Raw genomic sequence first — 19,060 nt, 5'->3', positions numbered from 1 at the left:
AACATTTCAATAATTGCTTAGAATGTACTGATGATTTCTTACGTATCCAAACAGAGCTTGTTTGCATTTGTGTGCAAGGGAATAAAAATATGCTGTCCCAGCATAACCTACAGTGTAATTAAAGTACGGTGAAAAAAACAATATATCATCATCAATTAGATAATATTGGTGCTATAATCTAGTTCATGATGATAAATTGGCCTTTCAATACTTTAATATGTCTTGACTGTTTTAAATTGAACAACTAAATTATTTAATATGAAACAATATATAAATAGTAAGTATTTAAAAAAATCACTTGATTAAAGAAACATTGTTATTGATTGAATTTTTTACAGACTTGACCTGTGCATTTTTGGCTTTGGTTTCAAACAGGTGGGAGGACCCCTGCAAATACAGTAGCTATGGAAAGAGCTAAGTTACCACTAGAATACTATTCCTTTTCAAGAAAGGGGTGGACAGAACAATCTTGTAAAACTGCCATGATTATGTGATGGATAAGCTGTGCTTTGGCTAGTGCTGCTCTACAGATTGTACATTGTATTGCCGGTGTACTCTATGCTGCTTAAATGGACCAGTCTGATGATGGCGAACTTCCAATGGATTTCTTCCTTTAAATCCTACTATAATAACATTTGTATATGTATCTGTCTGGGCTTCAAATTGACTACCTTCAAAGTCCTGATATTCTCTATGGCCAGTGTGTGTTTATGTGTGTTTGCAGGCCCATTTCTTGTGGATGGGAAATTGGTAATGCTATCTGGTTGACTTTTGACGGTTTACAAAGTGCTTGTGTCACAAGAGCATTGTAGACAGTAGAAGAGGCGGACAGGAGCAGAGACAGAATGAAAAGAGAGTTCTGTAACATGAATCTTTCATAGCATTCAAACTGTATGTGCCCTTAGTTCACAGTGTGCTAGGAGTTACACACCACAGTACGCTGCCTCAACTGCACACAGATCACTGTTCTCTGTTCACTGTTTATTTATTGTTTATATGCTGTCATCTGTAAATGGTGAAATTCTCACATGCTGTGTTTTACATTGGTAGGTATATTAATAATATATGCATGTGTGAACACACTTATGTATGCACATATTGACTACCTCAAAGCTGAAGCAGTTACGTCACTGTTTTACTTTTTCCAGAATTACCATTAAATATGAACTGTACTTATTCATTCATTTATTTGTTTATTTATGGCTTGACAAATGTGTATGCGCTCTTAAAAAAATCAATTAATAAAAAAGATATGCCACTTGGTTTAGTATTTGAATGAAATGCAATGATATTCAAATACTGTATATTGTATATTGTGTTTTGTAATGCACAAATTTTGGGGGGGCACTGCAGCTGTGTGGCTAGGACAAAACACACACTTCAATTCACAGGGAGACATTGTACTACAAATGTATCTGTTCTTGATTAACTTGACATTCTGCAAATGTGTAATGCAGTTCTGGATGAATAATTAAGAAATCATGGAGACTATTACACTCTAGTCAGAGAGATGTTTTATGCATGCCGAAAAAAAACAAAAAAACAGTATCTTCTATATGAAGTATTTGTTCTGAATTTTTCAGACAGATTTATAACTGACAAACCATGTTAGTATCACAATAGACAGTTTTAACAGGGCAGTCTTCATGAGAACAAGCCTTTGGCTCAGTCATTCGCCCCAAAACACTTAACCTGCATGTCAAACCATTCATAAACTTCAAAGGAAATGGCTTATTGTGTTCGCTTCCATGAACTGACTTCGATACACTATTGTACAGCAAGAGGCGTTCAAGCAGTCAGACTAACATTCAGTACTGTGTGTCTGTTCAAGCGTTAGAGAGGAAGGGATTGATTGTGTGTGTGTGTGTGTGTGTGTGTGTGTGTGTGTTTGTGTGTGTGGACTTGAATGTAGTTGCTTGTGGCTTAAAATAACACGCTCCCATTTTATGATCAATAAACAACTGTGTGACTCTGTGACATTAGATTAAGCCACTCGCTCTGGGCAAACATAAGAGAAGCTGTTATCCCCATATTTTTTCTTTCTCTCTCCCTAGCTTCTCGTTTTCTAAGTGGAAATCCCAAAATCTCAGATTTCTGGGTGCAGTTTGTGATATTGGAGACATTAGTCTTCTGAAACTAAACCGACTGTAGACATGTCAAGACGAATCAAAGTGATATGAAGTGATTAATGTAATATGACATTCATTTACACATTAATAAATTGCAGCATCAGATATAGAATAGATGATAAACACAAATCATCAGTTCAATTATCTTTATTTACTTATTGAGAATATGCACTGTTTATTCAGGTTTATATATATGCGTGCGTGGGATTTCCCCCTTTCTGGTCAATGTATCCCTGCCTCTGCTTAATTATTTTTATCCCCGGTGGGGATAAATTTATCCCCCCCTCAAAGTGATCAGTGCTACTACACTAGTGATGTGTCGTTCGTGAACAAATCGTTCTTTTTGAATGAATCTTTTATGTGAACTAATCGTTCTCGTTCACGCAATCCACTGACTCATATTTCTCGTTCACTGAAGTTCCTCCCTCCACAGCAGCGCGGTGCTATTAGCAGTGCATGCGCAGCTCGGTGAACTGTTTCATCCTGTCAAAGAGTTACTCAACCTCGAGCCAATAGCCTTCGATTATGAGATGTGACAGAGCATGTGATTTGTTGAATGTAGTGAACGAATACGCCCTTCAATGAACTAGTTTCATATGAGTCTGAACGAGATCTAGAGATCTTATCGTTCGTGAATGAAATGACTGAACTGATACCCATGTCGTTCGTGAACGAGTTGAATGATTTAGTACATCTCGTTCGTAAATGAAATTACTGTACTGGCACACATGTCGTTCGTGAACAACGGGTTGAATGAGTTGAATGAACGGATACGTCGTTCGTGAATGAAATGAACTGGTACATAGCTTATCTCATTCGTGAACGAAATGAATGAGAGTAAACTGGGTTAGTCTGCCATTTAGCATGTCAATCTCGCAAAATGCAAAGCGCAGTTATAGGTACTGTGCACATACACTTGTTTTGATATTTAGCATACAGAACTCCACGTTTAATCCCGATTTATGAATTTGAATATATAATATAAAAACTGTCTGACCAAACAATTAAAATGCTAATAAGGCAAGAAACCCTCATGCTTTGTTCATCTGAACAATTTAATTAGACTTTATATAATGAATGTGATTATGTACACATTTTTATAAAGCCAGATCAGTTTTTGTAACTAGTGAATACGTTCATTGACTTAAGACATAACACTCTTTTTTGCCACCTGCCATTTTGTGTAATACGAAAACATTATCACTGAACGAATCATTTTGGTGAACGAACTGAAAATGAACGAAACTCTTGAAAGAATCATAATTTCCACCACTATACTACACTATTGGCGAGACGGATCACAAAACTTATCACGGATCCGTGGTTTGATTAAAGCGCTACTTTGGCTGGCGCGCAGCCTCTCTGTATTCACCACTCTGCAGACTTGATCAATGTCCCGCCCAAGGCGCTATCTGATTGGTTACACCTCACGAGTAATAGCCTATCAACACTTGCGAGACGGTTGAAGCCGGTTCCGCTAGGCAGTGGAGTTGCTAACTTGGCGACTTCGTCGCTAGATTTAGCGTCTTTTTTCCAAAAAAAAGCGACTAGCGACTTTTTGGACAATCATTATTTAGTCTCTGAGACTCTCTGGTGCTGCCGCACGAGCGCAAGGTCTCTCTTTCCCAGCGCGAGCCTCTCTCTCTGCTTCTGCGGTGTTCAGCGAACGCAGAGAGGAGCAGCACTTTCAGTAAAAAATAAATAAATATTCTGTTGTTTCTAACTCTATTTTACAAGCAAGTATAGCCGACATCAGTCACAGCGCAACCACTGACTTTGTTGTATGTGTATTTGATTTCATCAGAGCAGATTAATGTTTGAGAGCTGGTTATGTAGTCTTAATGGACCGCGTTTCAGTCATTGTAATATTCATTCCATTGTCTACATAAACATTAAAATATAGTAATAAAAACAGTTTTATTGAGAATTAAATTAAATGGCTAAATTAAATTGCAGTATGTGAGCATCGGGAGGCAATACAATATGACGCACTTACGTCATAAATATGCTAATTAGCGCATGACGTCATATAGTTCATGTTCTCATGATTTATTTTTATGAATTAAAATGTTTCAAAACACCCCCCCCCCCCACTCTGTTTTTTTCACAAATCGCACCCTGTATATATATATATATATATAATGCATACTAATGCTCAAAGTTAGGGGTTTGAAAATCTTTAATGTGTATTAATATTTAATGTATTCATTTACAATAGGCAAGGCAAGGCAAGTTTATTTATATAGCACATTTCGTACACAATGGTAATTCAAAGTGCTTTACATAAAAGAAAGTAAAATAATAATGAAGAAAAATAATAACAAGAATAAAACAAGCAATTTTAAAACTTTTAAAATTATTAAAACTGTACTTATTTAACATTAATTTAAAACAGTTAGAAAATGATTTTACATAAAATAAAATAAAAAAAACAGTGAAAATATATATTGCAATCAGTTCGGACATTGCACAGTGCTCATTCAATAAATACACAGCTAAACAGATGAGTTTAAAGTCTAGATTTAAATGTGACTAGTGTTTTAGCACATCTGATCTCTTCTGGAAGCTGATTCCAACTGCAGTTGGCATAGTAACTAAAGGAGGACTCCCCTTGTTTTGTGTGAACCCTTGTCATTTCTAACTGACTCGATCCTAATGATCTGAGTGGTCTGTTAGGCTTATATTCAGTGAGCATATCTGAAATATATTTCGGTCCTAGGTTATTTAGTGACTTATATACGAGTAAAAGTACTTTAAAATCAATCCTAAATGTAACTGGAAGCCAGTGTAAGGACCTGAGGACTGGTGTGATATGCTCAGATTTTCTGGTTCTAGTCAGAATCCTGGCAGCAGCGTTCTGGATGAGATGCAGCTGTCTAATGGTCTTTTTGGGAAGGCCGGTGAGGAGCCCATTACAATAGTCCACCCTGCTGGTGATGAAGGCATGAACAAGTTTCTCCAAGTCTTGCCTGGAAACAAAAGATCTAATTCTTGCAATGTTTTTTAAATGATAGTATGCTGATTTAGTTACTGCTTTGACATGACTATTGAAACTAAGGTCTGTCTGCAGAATCACACCAAGATTCCTGACTTGATTTTTAGTTGTTTGACCCCTAGAGTTAAGGTATGCATTCACCTTGAACACTTTATCTTTGTTTCCAAATGCAATGACTTCAGTTTTTTCCTTGTTTAACTGAAGAAAGTTCTGGCACATCCAACTATTAATTTCATCAATGCATTGGCAGAGGGAGTCAATTGGGCTGTAGTCATTTGGAGATAAGGCTAGGTAAATCTGGTCATCATCAGCATAGCTGTGATAGGCAATTTGGTTCTTTCTCATTATTTGACTTAGTGGAAGCATATACAGGCTAAACAAGAGCGGTGCAAGAATTGACCCTTGTGGGACTCCGCATGTCATGGACGTCCACTTAGACTTATGCTCTCCTATACTCACATAATAGCCTCTCCCTTCTAAGTATGACCTGAACCATTTGAGTACCATCCCAGAAAGCCCGACCCAGTTTTCCAGTCTCTCTAGTAGTATGTTATGATCGACAGTGTCAAACGCAGCACTGAGATCTAGCAATACCAGCAACAATATTTTGCCAGAGTCACAATTTAAGTGAATATCATTTATTATCTTAATGAGTGCTGTCTCTGTGCTGTGATGCGGTCGAAAACCAGATTGAAAATTGTCCAGGTATCCATTTGAGTTTAAGTATTTGTTCAGCTGATTAAAAACGACCTTTTCTATAATTTTACCTATAAAAGGAAGATTAGATAGATATTGGTCTAAAATTGCTAAAATGTTGTTATCAAGATTGCTCTTTTTCAGGAGGGGCTTAACAACTGCATTTTTTAAGGAGTTTGGAAATGTACACTACAATACTCTAAATAAATGATGTAACTCTTAAATTAGAACTTAAATTGTCAATATAACTACAGAATGTATTAAACAGTTGTTTAAAAATGCAGTTAATTACATAAATAACTTCATAAATAAAGCTATGTAAAATTACATTTCTACAAAGCATTCACAAATTGAATGCCTTTTAACTTGTTTTTCAAGTCTAAAGTTCATAAGTCGATCCATGTGTGAACTGTCCTATGGCCTATAAAGAAAAGCAATTTAAAAAATCTATTTATGGATGTATTTTTACTGTTACATTTAAGTACTACTTTGAACATAAATAGTGATTCAAATAGGTCTGATTATTTAATTTATTTTAAAAGTGATTTGTGTTTTTTAATTACAGAGTTAGTAATTGCAAGAGGACCCAAACACACAAAACTCCAGGAAAAAAAAAAGACAAAAGACGCGAACAAATAGCGATAACACATAAACACTCAGGAAATGACTTAAAACAACTTCCTCTGTGGGCCTCCAAACGTTCAGATAAACACTGCAGAGTGTGGCATAAATGGGCAGTTGCACATTTGTTGTTGTGTAGATGTGCATTGGAGTGTGATTGTAAAGCTGAAATAATTGTGTAATGGCCATTGTTTAGTGAGTGGGTGTTCAGTGACACATAATTGAACAGGGTTCAGGTAGCACAGCAAACACGCATACAGTTCACATCTGCTGCAGTTCTCAAAACACCCAAGGGAAGCCTTTTTGTGTGCCAATCCATCTCTGTCTTCATTTGATTAAGAAAACAAGAGAAATCCAAATGTTTCGGTGACTCAGGAAATGCTTTTGAAAACAAGACATGGTAGAGGCCTAATTGTCTTTGGGGACTGTCTCCATGGTTACCCTGCTTCTGGTGACAGGCGCTGCTGCCCATAGGGCTATCTGATATACAGTTATGATTAGACTGAAACTACAGATGGTGTGGAACTTCCTACCTAGTCGATGCCACAGACAGGAGACAAAGATGAAGCAGTGGTGCGTATACTGTAGATGTGACTGAGTGTCTTGTATGTAGCGTGAACTGTGGGAAGGAAGAAGAGGTTTATGGACTGATGTGGCAGACTTTAGGTGCATTCACACCTCAATGTACAAGCGATCTTTGACCTCCAAATGAAAAGCGTCACGGAAAGCGAATTTTACAAGGTTGCTTGGTAGCGAGAAGGTGGGAATTATACACAATAGTTAAAAAAGCATATAAGAAAGGTAAGAATTTGTGGCTTAGGACAGAAAAAAATCATTTTGGAATCGATGTTACTTGTTAAATTTAAACCATAATATTCAAGTTACTTTTCTGTTAATTTCCTGACACGTGTTGTACACTACTGTTCAAACGTTTGGGGTAATTTTTTTTCAAGAAATTAATGCTTTTATTCAGTGAGGATGGATTACATTAATCAAAACTGTCAGTAAAATAATTTATAATGTTACAAAAGAAATCCAGCATCGCAGTTTCTACAAAAATATTAAGCAACACAGCTGTTTTCAACATTGATAATAATTAAAAGCGTTTTTTGAGTATCAAATCAGCATATTGGAATGATTTCTGAAGGATCACATGACACTGAAGACTGGCGAAATGATGCTGAAAACTCAGCTTTGATCACAAGAATAAATAACATTGAACAAAAAATAGAAGGTACTAAGTAGTTATTTATATTGCAGTAATATTTCATTACTAACAAATACATGCTAGAACATTAAAAACCTTTCCAAAATGTCTTACCAATCCTAAACTCTTGGATAATACATTTCTGCACACCTATAGAAATATGGAAATAAACAAGACTGAAAACCTCCACCTTGCCCAAATTAAAAGAAATTTGGATATATTTCAAATATGTGAACATTGTAGCCGATCACATTTCATTTTCTGTTGGTTATGTATGAGACAAAATCACTATTAATTTTATACAGTAAAAAAAAATGTTATCCTAAAAAAACTACCTTAATACATTTCATTAAAAAATAAATGCTCTGCTTGTTCTTAGGGTTGCCTTTTTAAGCAGTGAGCTGCACTTATTTTCATCTCGTTGTCCAAGAGTCCAAATTCACGGCATGACAATATGATCAATATCTTAACTGACAGTAAGAATAATTCATTAAAGATTATTTCTCATCTGTCTGAAGAAATACAGTACCTGGAAAAATCTAACTCCCATTTGTTAAAATAATAACTTTCAGTTCTTTATCTTTCAATGACGTCCGAATATTCTCAGTCCTTGCCAAGCCCATGGAAAGAATTATGAAAATGAAGCCAATTTTCTGTTCACAAAACTTCTTCCATGTTATTGTTACTTCAGCACATAAGTCACATCGTAAGGGGTGGTGCAGTGATTCATCCAATGAGATACTGATTACATTTGTGTGGTACACAAGCCAAGAAATATACATTATATAAAATGGAAGTTTGGCCAGGAAGTTCTGGACATATTAGGAACACATTTGGCCATGGATACCTTTTCTCAACTAAACTAAAGTTCAATCAGTCTAAACTCAATAACCTTCTGTCCTATAGCCCCCATCCTCAACATTTCAACTCCTGAGGAAATATACATGTGTGTGCATGTGTGTAGACATTGTGATAGAGAGAGGTAAGACTACAGAGAGTAGAGAGAGAGAACACAGAAGAGAGGAGGGATTTCAGAAAAACATCTGTCAGAGAGCATGATATAATCTAACAGCATCCAAAAATAAAAAAGAAAGATAAAAAAAGAAAATTACATTTTTAGAATAATTTTTCAAAAAGATGGGCTTCAGTTAATATTTCACTACAGTCTCTACCAAAGCACAAGCTCAGTCTCTCTATTGATTTCTTTTGCATTACCTCACATGTGATGAAACACCATCTGGCTAGTTGTCTGATACTCATTTGCTGAAATTGTTATAAAACTTGACATGCACGCAAGACAACACTGGCGGAAGCTTGATGCTTTGTTCCATTGAGTTTAATTCATTGAGTTTAAAGTGTTGACTTTAAGACGCATGCTGAAGATGTCTTTGTTGGAAATGCATTTTAAATATGTAATTACTTAGGGTTGTGCAAAAAATCGAATGCGATTTTCAAGCACATCTCATCAGTAAAGACGCTCCTGTAATTAGTAGTGTATCTCCAGCATGTGCGTTCGGATCAGGGTTGCCAGGTTTTCACAACAAATCCTGCGCAGTTGCTTCTCAAAACTACTCCAAAACTAGCCCAATCGCGTTTCCAGGAGGTTCCCCGATAAAAAATTGCTTCCCGGGGTTAAAATATACATTTTTTAGCAGGGTTGCCTTGGTAAAATTCGCATTTTTAGGGGCTAAATATCACGTTATTTGTATTGGGGTCGCTTCGACCCGCGGACATGAAAAACAACCACAGACTTGGCAACTTTACCTCTAATCGCAGGAGCATCTTTACTGATGAGATGCGCATGAAAATCGCATTTGATTTTTTTCCACAGCCCTATAATTACTTGAGAGAAATTCCATCATTATTTGGGTGTGTGTGTGTTTTTCGGAGTTTTCTTCTGGTGTGGTTATGTGCTCATACTAGAAGATTAGACTGCACATTGGCTCAGAGTAAAAGTGTCAGATCTATTCACTGCCAACTTTGAGAAGGCTGCATAAATTTGCACGTCTTTCCACAGAGTGGAGCTATTTTTGAACTTGGCAGCCAGTGATATAGAGTTTATCCTGGAACCACATTCCATCAACGCCATGACATACAAAGTGTAAACTGTGCAAAGATCTTCCCTGATCTTCCCTGGGAAGTCGTGGCCTAATGGTTAGAGAGTCGGACTCCCAATCGAAAGGTTGTGAGTTCGAGTCCCAGGCTGGCAGGAATTGTGGGTGGGGGGAGTGCATGTACAGTTCTCTCTCCACCTTCAATACCACGACTTAGGTGCCCTTGAGCAAGGCATCGAACCCCCAACTGCTCCCTGGGCGCTGCAGCATAAATGGCTGCCCACTGCTCCGGGTGTGTGCTCACAGTGTGTGTGTGTTCACTGCTCTGTGTGTGTGCATTTCGGATGGGTTAAATGCAGAGCACAAATTCTGAGTATGGGTCACCATACTTGGCTGAATGTCACTTCACTTCACTTCACTTCACTTCACTGATGAGACCACCAAGGATTCCCTCTGCACAGACAGCCTAAGCCTAGTCACATAACATTAAAGAGAGCTCACTTGAAACAGAAGATTCTGTCATCAATTACTCACTAAGCTGTTATTTTTTGGTGATAAATGCATGCTGTCTTTTGCGGTTCTCTTGTTTTCAGTTTGTGCAATGTGCAATATGTTTTTTATTTACAAATTTGCATTAATTAACAGATGATTTACTACGTAGAGCAGATTATTTCACTTCATGAGAAGTCAAATATTGTGTGAATGTTGTCTAATTCATTAATATGTAGCATGTACTGCCCTGAAGATTAGTGATGTGAAGCGCACTGGATTAAAGCGTCACTTCATTGTAAATGTGTTTGTCTATCTGTGTGAGAGCGAGGGTGTTTAAGCATATGAAATTGGCCCTGGGAAATTTGGATGCTTAATGACGTTCCTTCACACTCCAGAAATCTGCTCTATTGCTTTGCAGAGCACAGATCATGAAAACAAGCCAAACCTAATATGCATTATTACATTTCAAAAACACCATGCTACAAAGCTGTAACTAAAGTTGCAAGGCAGGGGAGTCTGATAAATATTTGGTGAAGTCTGAAACAGATTTTTAGCAGTGTTACAGTTATTATTTATATACTGTCATAATATGTATTGATATTTTGAACTAGTTTTTTTCATATTTTTAGAATATATTTACATTTTTGTATGTGCACATTTTTGTATGTACACTTTTGTCATTTTTATTAGTTTTTGTATTTTTTATCATTATTTCTATATGACTTTAATTTGTTTTTATTTCAGTTTTTATTTAAAAAATAAGTTTGGGGGAAATTGAAAGAAAACTTTGTTGCACTTTGTACTTCACTATAATAAGCATGGGAAGTAATACTTTCACACAAATGTTTCCTCTATTTCTCTCAGCGCATTTAATCAGAGTTGAGAGCCAGAACAATGCGTTTTATAATGTTGAGTGGAGTGTGTTTAGGATACTGCGTAATACCTGAAGTTAAGTTTTCTTGCATGTTGTTATTGCATTCTGATGCTGTTTCGATTCCCGACTGACTCTTTCTCAGCTGGACCTCACAGTGATGGCAGCTCTCTAATTAAAGCAGAATATATTACCTATAATGAGTAAGAAAGTGTGTTTGTGTGTGTGTGTGTTTGTTTTGTCATTGAGACTTTACACCACATGCATGGACTCTTTAAGGATGCGGTCCCAGAATACAATCATCATAAAGTATTAGTGATTGAAGAAGATATTTACAAGGTAACAGTTGCATAGGTATAGAGTTAAACTGAGTAGCGTGGGTTATCACTCAGTATTTTGGCAGTGTGAATATATTTACTGAAGGATATGAATGCTTGCCGTAATTCAGCTTTTGTGTAAATCTCAACTGTTGTTACAAGCTGACTGTGTTTGCTGTCTGTTAATACTATCTGTCAAACCCAGACGGATTTTCTTCATATTTACTCTGCTTTTTCGGGCAGAAAATTTGTGTAATTCTGCAAAATACTTTTTTTAAACACAAAACCTAATCTCAAACAGTTGACGAGACTTACTGGTAGCTGAAAACATCAAAATGCCTAAAGTATTTAATAAACAAACACACAAGGACTGTACAGCAAGTAGCCTGCTGTAGATGCATGCTGAATGCTGAATTTTCAGCATCATTGCTCTGGTCTTCAGTCACATGATCCTTCAGAAATCATTCTAATCATTCATTTTTCATATATATATATATATATATATATTTATGAAAAATGAATGATATATATGTGTGTATGAATATATACATTTATATAAATATAATAGGAATATAAATGTTCACAAAAAATATTAACAAAAACAATCATTTTAAATTATAACTTAAGGTAATATTAGTCAAAATTACTCTTTTGAGTATATTAAATCATTGGTAAATTCCTAATTCAAACAGACCAGCCTGATCTCACGGCAGTTTGTACATTTTTAAGAGGTGGCTAATTCGTATGAATTTGTATGACCTCTTTCATTCAAATTAATATGATTTGTGTTAAATTGTACGTATTTCATGAGTTGCACAATTCCTTGGAATTTGTACGAATGACCTACACCTAACCCCACCCCTAAACCAGCCTGTCACTGGGGTCTAGACAAATCGTACAAAATCGTACAAGTGAGGTCGTACGAATTAGCCACCTCGTAAAATACGTATGACTTGGTCATGAGATAGCGCTGAACAGACCAAAAAAGTCTTAATATTCTAAAACCTGACTTAAATTAAATCTAATTTAATTTACACAACAGCCATGAAAGCACCCATAACAATCTAATTGCATACTAATAGTTGCTTGGCTTGGCAGCAATTTTGCACAAGCAAGACTCACATTTTATTCAGACAGTCCATTTAAACTCAGCATGAAATCTTCACAGCATTTACACTTTTTAGCAAGATGGAGGAACATGTATGTCATTTAAGAGCCCTAATAATAATAAAAAAGAGCAGTCTTTTATCCTTAGCTGCCTAATGAATCCATACACTGTGAAACTGAGAAATACTGCTGTTTGGAGCAAGGACTGAACATTGTCTAAAAGGAAAGGTTCAAGACCAGCTTCCTTTCAAATATTCACTTCCTCCTCTTTCCTGTTTTTACTCAAAGACACACATCTAAAGAATAAGAGCTGACAGCGTCTCTCTTAATACACATGAATAAAATCTGCAAACTAAAGGATTTCTCACATAAGCGTAGAGGAGGAATAAAACAACCAGCTCAAGACACAGATGGCGGTCACCCCTCCCTTCTTCCTCTTTCTCTGGGGTCTCCAGTGATCTTGACACCTGGTCATCATGACATTCTCCATTCAGCTGTTCAGCATCATCAGCCAGATGAGAATGTGCATTCTCATTACTCTTACAGTATAAAAGATGAGAGGCTAACTGACAAGATGAAAGGATCACATGCACGGTCTGTCTCTTTAAAGCCCTTCATTTCGGTTCTCTGCTGTGTTAGACTTTTTTAAGCTTAGAAGTTTTAAGAGGATATGTTTTAATAAAGATAGACGCAGAGGCAGCTAATGGTGACATTTAAAGGTATAGTTCGTTCAAAAATTAAAAATCATTATTTAATCACCCATATGTCCTTCCGAACCCTTTTATTATTTTCAGTGGAGCAAAAAAGGGAATTTTTAAAGGGAATATTCACTTGCACCACCATAAGAAAAGTCTTATACCATTAGTATTTTCAACAACAACAACATAACAAAAAAGGTTTTAAGCCAGTTATTTCTCTCTTTTGCTGTAATGTGTCAGTACGGAATATTAGTTTACATTTTCAAACATTCATTCCGCCATTAATTGTAATAATCCAGTGAGATTTTTTTTTTGTACAAGGAGTCTGACAACAGCCAGTGCTCCACACAGAGATCTGATCTCACCATCATCAGTCTGTCTGGAATCACATGAAGAAAATTATTTATATTGTTTTATTGTTGAGTGTGATTTGAGTCATCTGTGGTTGTCATGGTGTTGCGGTTTTGAGTTTTGTTGTTAGTGTTTTTTTTTATTTTTTATCTTATCTTATTATAACCTCAATACAGTCCATAAAAATGCTATTATTTCTTTTTATACTTTTATTGTTATAGTGCTCAGGGCACAGACCTCGTGGGTTAACCTTCGTGTTCATCTCAATGTGATATTGCCAATCCTTATGCTGCTATATCCAAACTATACACACAACCTCACTGCAGACAGTGTGAGGACATAATTACAGCAAATTCAACAGTAAAAACATGAGCTGAATAGATCAGGAGCGATGCAGTCTGCTGTGCAGTGCTCAAGGCTTTCATTCAGCACAGCGTGATCTGAGGACACCGTCCGCCACCTGTTAGGAAAGCAGGGAATAAGCTTGGTTTAATACTTGTTTCTCCTCCTACACAGAGGGTCTCTTTTTTTGACCCTGGTTCCAGGTCTCACACCTCAGCTCTCTCTCTCACAGCCAAGTTCCAAAGCAAGTCATCAGTGTCTTTGGTTTGCAATTCACTCAAAGAAAGTGCATACTCTATGTGGCTAAAAGTCAAGTGCTAAGGTTAAACTTTGAGAGAATGCTGGAGAAGAATGCTGCAAAATGCAAGAAAATAAAAACATTGCCAGTTTTGGTTGAATAAGCCCAGTCTAGTGTCATGGTCATGTCGAAGAAGGCACACAAAGTAGCTGAATAGTATCCAGGAAGAAGATCCCTCCCGGAAGGCACAACTTAGCACCGTAGAAGAACCAACAGTGGAGGTAGGGTGGGGGTTTTGGAGGGGGACGAGGAGTAGGAGAAGGGCTGGCAGGAGGGCGGGCAGATGGTGGAGCCACAGAGGAGGAACAGAGTCCTGAGGCAATGGCGGGTCAACGACTGACCAAGGCAGAACTGGAGGGATGAGAGAGTCCAGTGGAGCTGGTGGGCAGAGGGAGCTAGGAACCAAGGTGGAGCTGCTGGCTCAACAGACCGAGGCGGAGTCCGGGAAATGGAGGCTGGAGGTGGGGACGAGGGATTCTCTAGCCCTGATGCCGATGGTGACTGGCAGACCCACGACGAGCCCACACAACAGATGGTGAGCTGAGGGTGAACTGGGGGGCTGGCAGGAACCAGTGGGAGAGGGGCAGTCGAGTACTCAAAGTCCAGAAGTGAAGGTAGACAAGGGAGGTTGGGTGGGATTTTAGGATATTCTGAAAGTTCATCAGGTGGCAAAAGACATGGCATATCAGCATATTCATCCACATAATCCCCAGAGACTTGGGTTTGCTCACCCCCACTGTTGTGAGCAATGTAGCTGGCTCTCGTAACTGGACGATTGATGAGGCTCTGGCTCTGGGGCAATCCCTAGCTCAGTTGCTCCTTCTTGCGCTGGCTCCTGGGTTACGATGAGCCTGGGCTATAGCTCCGCGAAGCAGGGTTATGGTGGGCTGGGCTCTGGGTCCGGAGTGGGACTGGTGAGAAGCTCTTAGGCGGGGCCGAAGATCGCAGAGTGGACCTCCAGAGGCATGCCCTTCTGCTCCAACAGAAGGAGGACATTGGGATAATGTCCCTGCTTCAGCAGAGGAATGAGATCTACCAAGTAATCCATAATTGAAAAATAAACACTGACCACAACAGAAACAAAATGAGGAGGAGGAGCGCCGCTTACTTTTTGTTTTAAGGGTCCAGTATTCTATCATGGTTGTGTTGAGGAAGGCACACGAAGACAAAGATAAATTCACAGTAGAACTAAACATGCCAGGGGTCTCATTTATAAACATTGCATGCTCACAAAATGGGCATAGAAACACGCGTACACAATTCTTCACGCACATATCATGATTTATAAAAAATAAACTTGCCGTAAATATGTACGCAATGTACGGACACATGCGTACAAACTCTTTTTCCTGGAGTGAGAAAACTAATGAAGTAAACAAATATTTTAAACTTTTTATGTCGATATACACATTTACATTAAATACTCCACTTATATGGAGATAAACACTGAAATTAGATAATTTTACAAAAAAAAAAAAACAGGAATATTTTTATTAACAATAGGCTACATCATTTTCCTGTGGTATGCTTTGTTTTAATGACAGCAAGGAGTGCTATAGGTGCACAATAATTCATCTTAGTGAGAACAATAATCAATGATGTGCACTTCGATATTATGGGGGAACCTGCTGGATTCAGTAGTCCAACGGTCCATTTATAGTTTGAATAGGTTTAATGATAATAGCTTACTGTGTCGTGTGAAGTCAGCTCTACAACATTATGAAAAATGTCACTGTATTTGAAGGATACAACTTGAAGAAAATGGTAATTTGCATGTTTTCTTTTTAAAATAGGCTACTTTGTCAGCGAGTCAGACAATTCTATTTACACTGTTATAAATATAGGCTAAAAATCACTAAAATATGTTCACCTTATCAGCAAACTGCATATTTTTATAACATTTTTATTGTTATATATTTATGCTAAAGAAATAACAAGGATACTGGATGATTTTTAGCAATAAAAATTGTGTATGGCACAAATAGCATTTATAGTCCATTTCTCATATTTCCTTAATGTTTATGGATGATTTTTAGCAATAAAAATTGTGTATGGCACAAATAGCATTTATAGTCCATTTCTCATATTTCCTTAATGTCTTGAACCTTTAACAGTGTTAAATATGGTGTCACGTGGATGATAAAATGCATAGAAATGATATGCAGATGAGGTTATGCATAGTAAAACTAGGCGTCGTAAGCTCCATATGTGGTAATTTCGGGGAGGAGTCGGGGTGGAAATGCACGGTACGCACAATCTTCCCCGACTGGGATTTATAAAGGGATTTTTGCGCAGGTTCTGGCATACGCATGGTTTCATGTGCATACGCAAAATCTAGCTTTTGTGCCTACGTACACTTTTAGGATGAAATCTACTGAGAGTTTTATAAATGAGACCCCAGATGACTAAACAAAGTGAAAATGCAACAAAAGAGTTCATAACTGTTACATCTAGACACTTAGTAACTGTATTTCATTCAGCTGGATAAACACTATCATTCAAAAGGTTGGTGGTCAGTAGTTATTTATTTATTTATTTATTTTAAAGAAAGAAATTAATAATTTTATTCAGAAAATGAGCAATTAATGAAGCCATTAATTCAATCAAATGAAAAGACATTTTCTACTTCAAATAAATCCTGTCCTTTTGAACTTTCTGTTCTTCAAAGGATCCGAAAAAATGTCTGTTTTCCACAAACATTAAACAGAACAACAATTTTTAACATTGATAATAATAAGATTTATTTCTTTGCACTAAGTTAGCATATTAGAATGATTTCTGAAGGATCAGGCTGGAGTGACCCTGTTACTTTAAATTATTAAACAATTTAAATTGTAATAATAATTCAATAACATTCTTTTACTGCATTTTTCACCAAATTAATGCAGACTTGGCGAGTAAAAGATTTGAAATATATACATACCGTATTTTTCGGACTATAAGTCGCACATAAGTATAAGTCGCATCAGTCCAAAAATATGTCATGACGAGGAAAAAAAACATCTATAAGTCGCACTGGACTATAGTCGCATTTATTTAGAACCAAGAGAAAACATTACCGTCTCCAGCCGCGAGAGGGCGCTCTATGTTTTCAGTGTTAGACTACATGAGCACTGAGCAGCATAGAGCGCCCTCTGGCGGCTGGAGACGGTTATATTTTTGTCTTGGTTCATTTCTCTCGGTTCATGTTAAATTAATTTGGATAAATAAGTCGCAATATGTAGATGATTGCTCATGATTTAGCTCTCTACTATTTAATTTTTTTTGTGGCTTATTCAGTGTGCCCGTGTCTATTCACATTTTGACATCAAAAATGGCAAAACTGTGATTTCAACACTAAGCTATATATAAAACACATGATGCACAATGTAAATGTTAATGTAAAACATCAAATTTGGCTGATGGACAACATTATTATATTTATCCCTGATTTTCATTGAACTCTAGCAAATAGTAGCATCATATAGTAGCATACAGTTAATGTCTTTCAAATGTAATTGAACTGCAATGAGAATGGTTCAATAACATAGATTCCAGATCCAAATCCAGGGGTTTTGGATCTGGTTCTTAGACAAATGAAGCCCTTTGCCTAAATAAATTCATTAGATGTATCAGGTGTGTTTTTCCCCTCGGATCTGCATAAATAAAGTTGGGATAGAACCAAAGCAAACCTTAAGCCTTAAGCTTATACATCTATGAGCCGCTGATCCCCCTCATTATTGAGCTTGACTGATATGGGCAGCCGTCATTCCCTTGAATAACACACGGCCATCGTAACCTACCTATTGTGTCCCATGGTGATCTACAAGGCATTCTGATAGATTGTGTTTACTTTAAAATGAAAAAAATTGACAGACAAACTGTACACCTCTCGACGGAGGTGAGTAAATGCTTGCTTGGTTTCTATTAGCTGTGCTAAGGAGGGATTATGTTGTCTTGGGGGAGTCAAAGCTTTGTAAGCGAATGAATCCCAAACCTCTAAATCCTATTAGCTGCATACGGAGGTGAGGGAACACAGAACCATGGCTTAACCTTAAGACTGACAGACGCACAATTGTGTTTTATTGCATCTGTTTGTCCTCTCACTTTCAGCACAACACAAACACACACCAATCTAACCGAAATGGTAAGGGTCTCTAAAAACCAGATACATATCTGTTTTGTTACCCTAAATTATATTTTCCTTTTGGTTTCTCCATCCCAATCTAATGTGAAACATGCTGTTGTCACCAGCTGCATATACGGTGGTAGGAAGGCATTAAGACTCGTCTGAATTCAGTGATTGCATAACATCCTATCTAGATGCCTTCATCAGTCGCTTTTTGAAGGCAGAATAGATATTTCCTTTGCTGTTGGTGCTTTTGTGTGTGTTTCTTTTTGTTAATTTTTTTTTACTTATGAATCATAAAACAATCAGCATTGTACTAGTCGCTTTAATATTTGATTGGTTATTTCTGAAGTTCACTTGAATATGTTGTAGATTATCAGACCTTGCATATTGTGCCTTAGCAGTCTGTCTGAATGAAGTCTCGGAAAGACTTTTTACATTTTATCCCTGTTTAAATTTATTTTTATGATGGCAAAGCTGCATTTTCATCATAATTACACCAGTCTTCAGTGTCACTTGATGCTTCAGAAATAATATGCTGCTAATATGCTGATTTGCTGTTTAAGAAACATTTCTTATGATTATCAATGTTAAAAACAGTTGTACTGTTTAATATTTTGTGAAAATCATGATTTTTTTATTTATTATTAATTTACAGTTCAAAAGAATGTCATTTATTTAAAATAGAAATCTTTTATACATTATAAATGCCTTTACTTTTAATCAATTTATGAAAAAAAATAGTCTTATAAATGTGGACAGTTTCCTTTTATG

At 36.9% G+C, this 19,060-nt stretch overlaps 1 protein-coding gene across 1 annotated transcript in view; it reads left to right on the top strand.

The window, feature by feature from the left end:
• LOC132143438 (lysosomal alpha-glucosidase-like) overlaps positions 1 to 19,060 on the top strand; it is a 128,539-nt gene that overhangs the window by 25,134 nt on the left and 84,345 nt on the right. The gene's annotated exons all lie outside the window — the stretch shown is intronic.

The sequence above is a fragment of the Carassius carassius genome, chromosome 7, assembly GCF_963082965.1.
Source record: "Carassius carassius chromosome 7, fCarCar2.1, whole genome shotgun sequence".
In the NCBI taxonomy this organism is placed as follows: Eukaryota; Metazoa; Chordata; class Actinopteri; order Cypriniformes; family Cyprinidae; genus Carassius; species Carassius carassius.
This window is presented reverse-complemented; position numbering and strand designations above follow the sequence as displayed.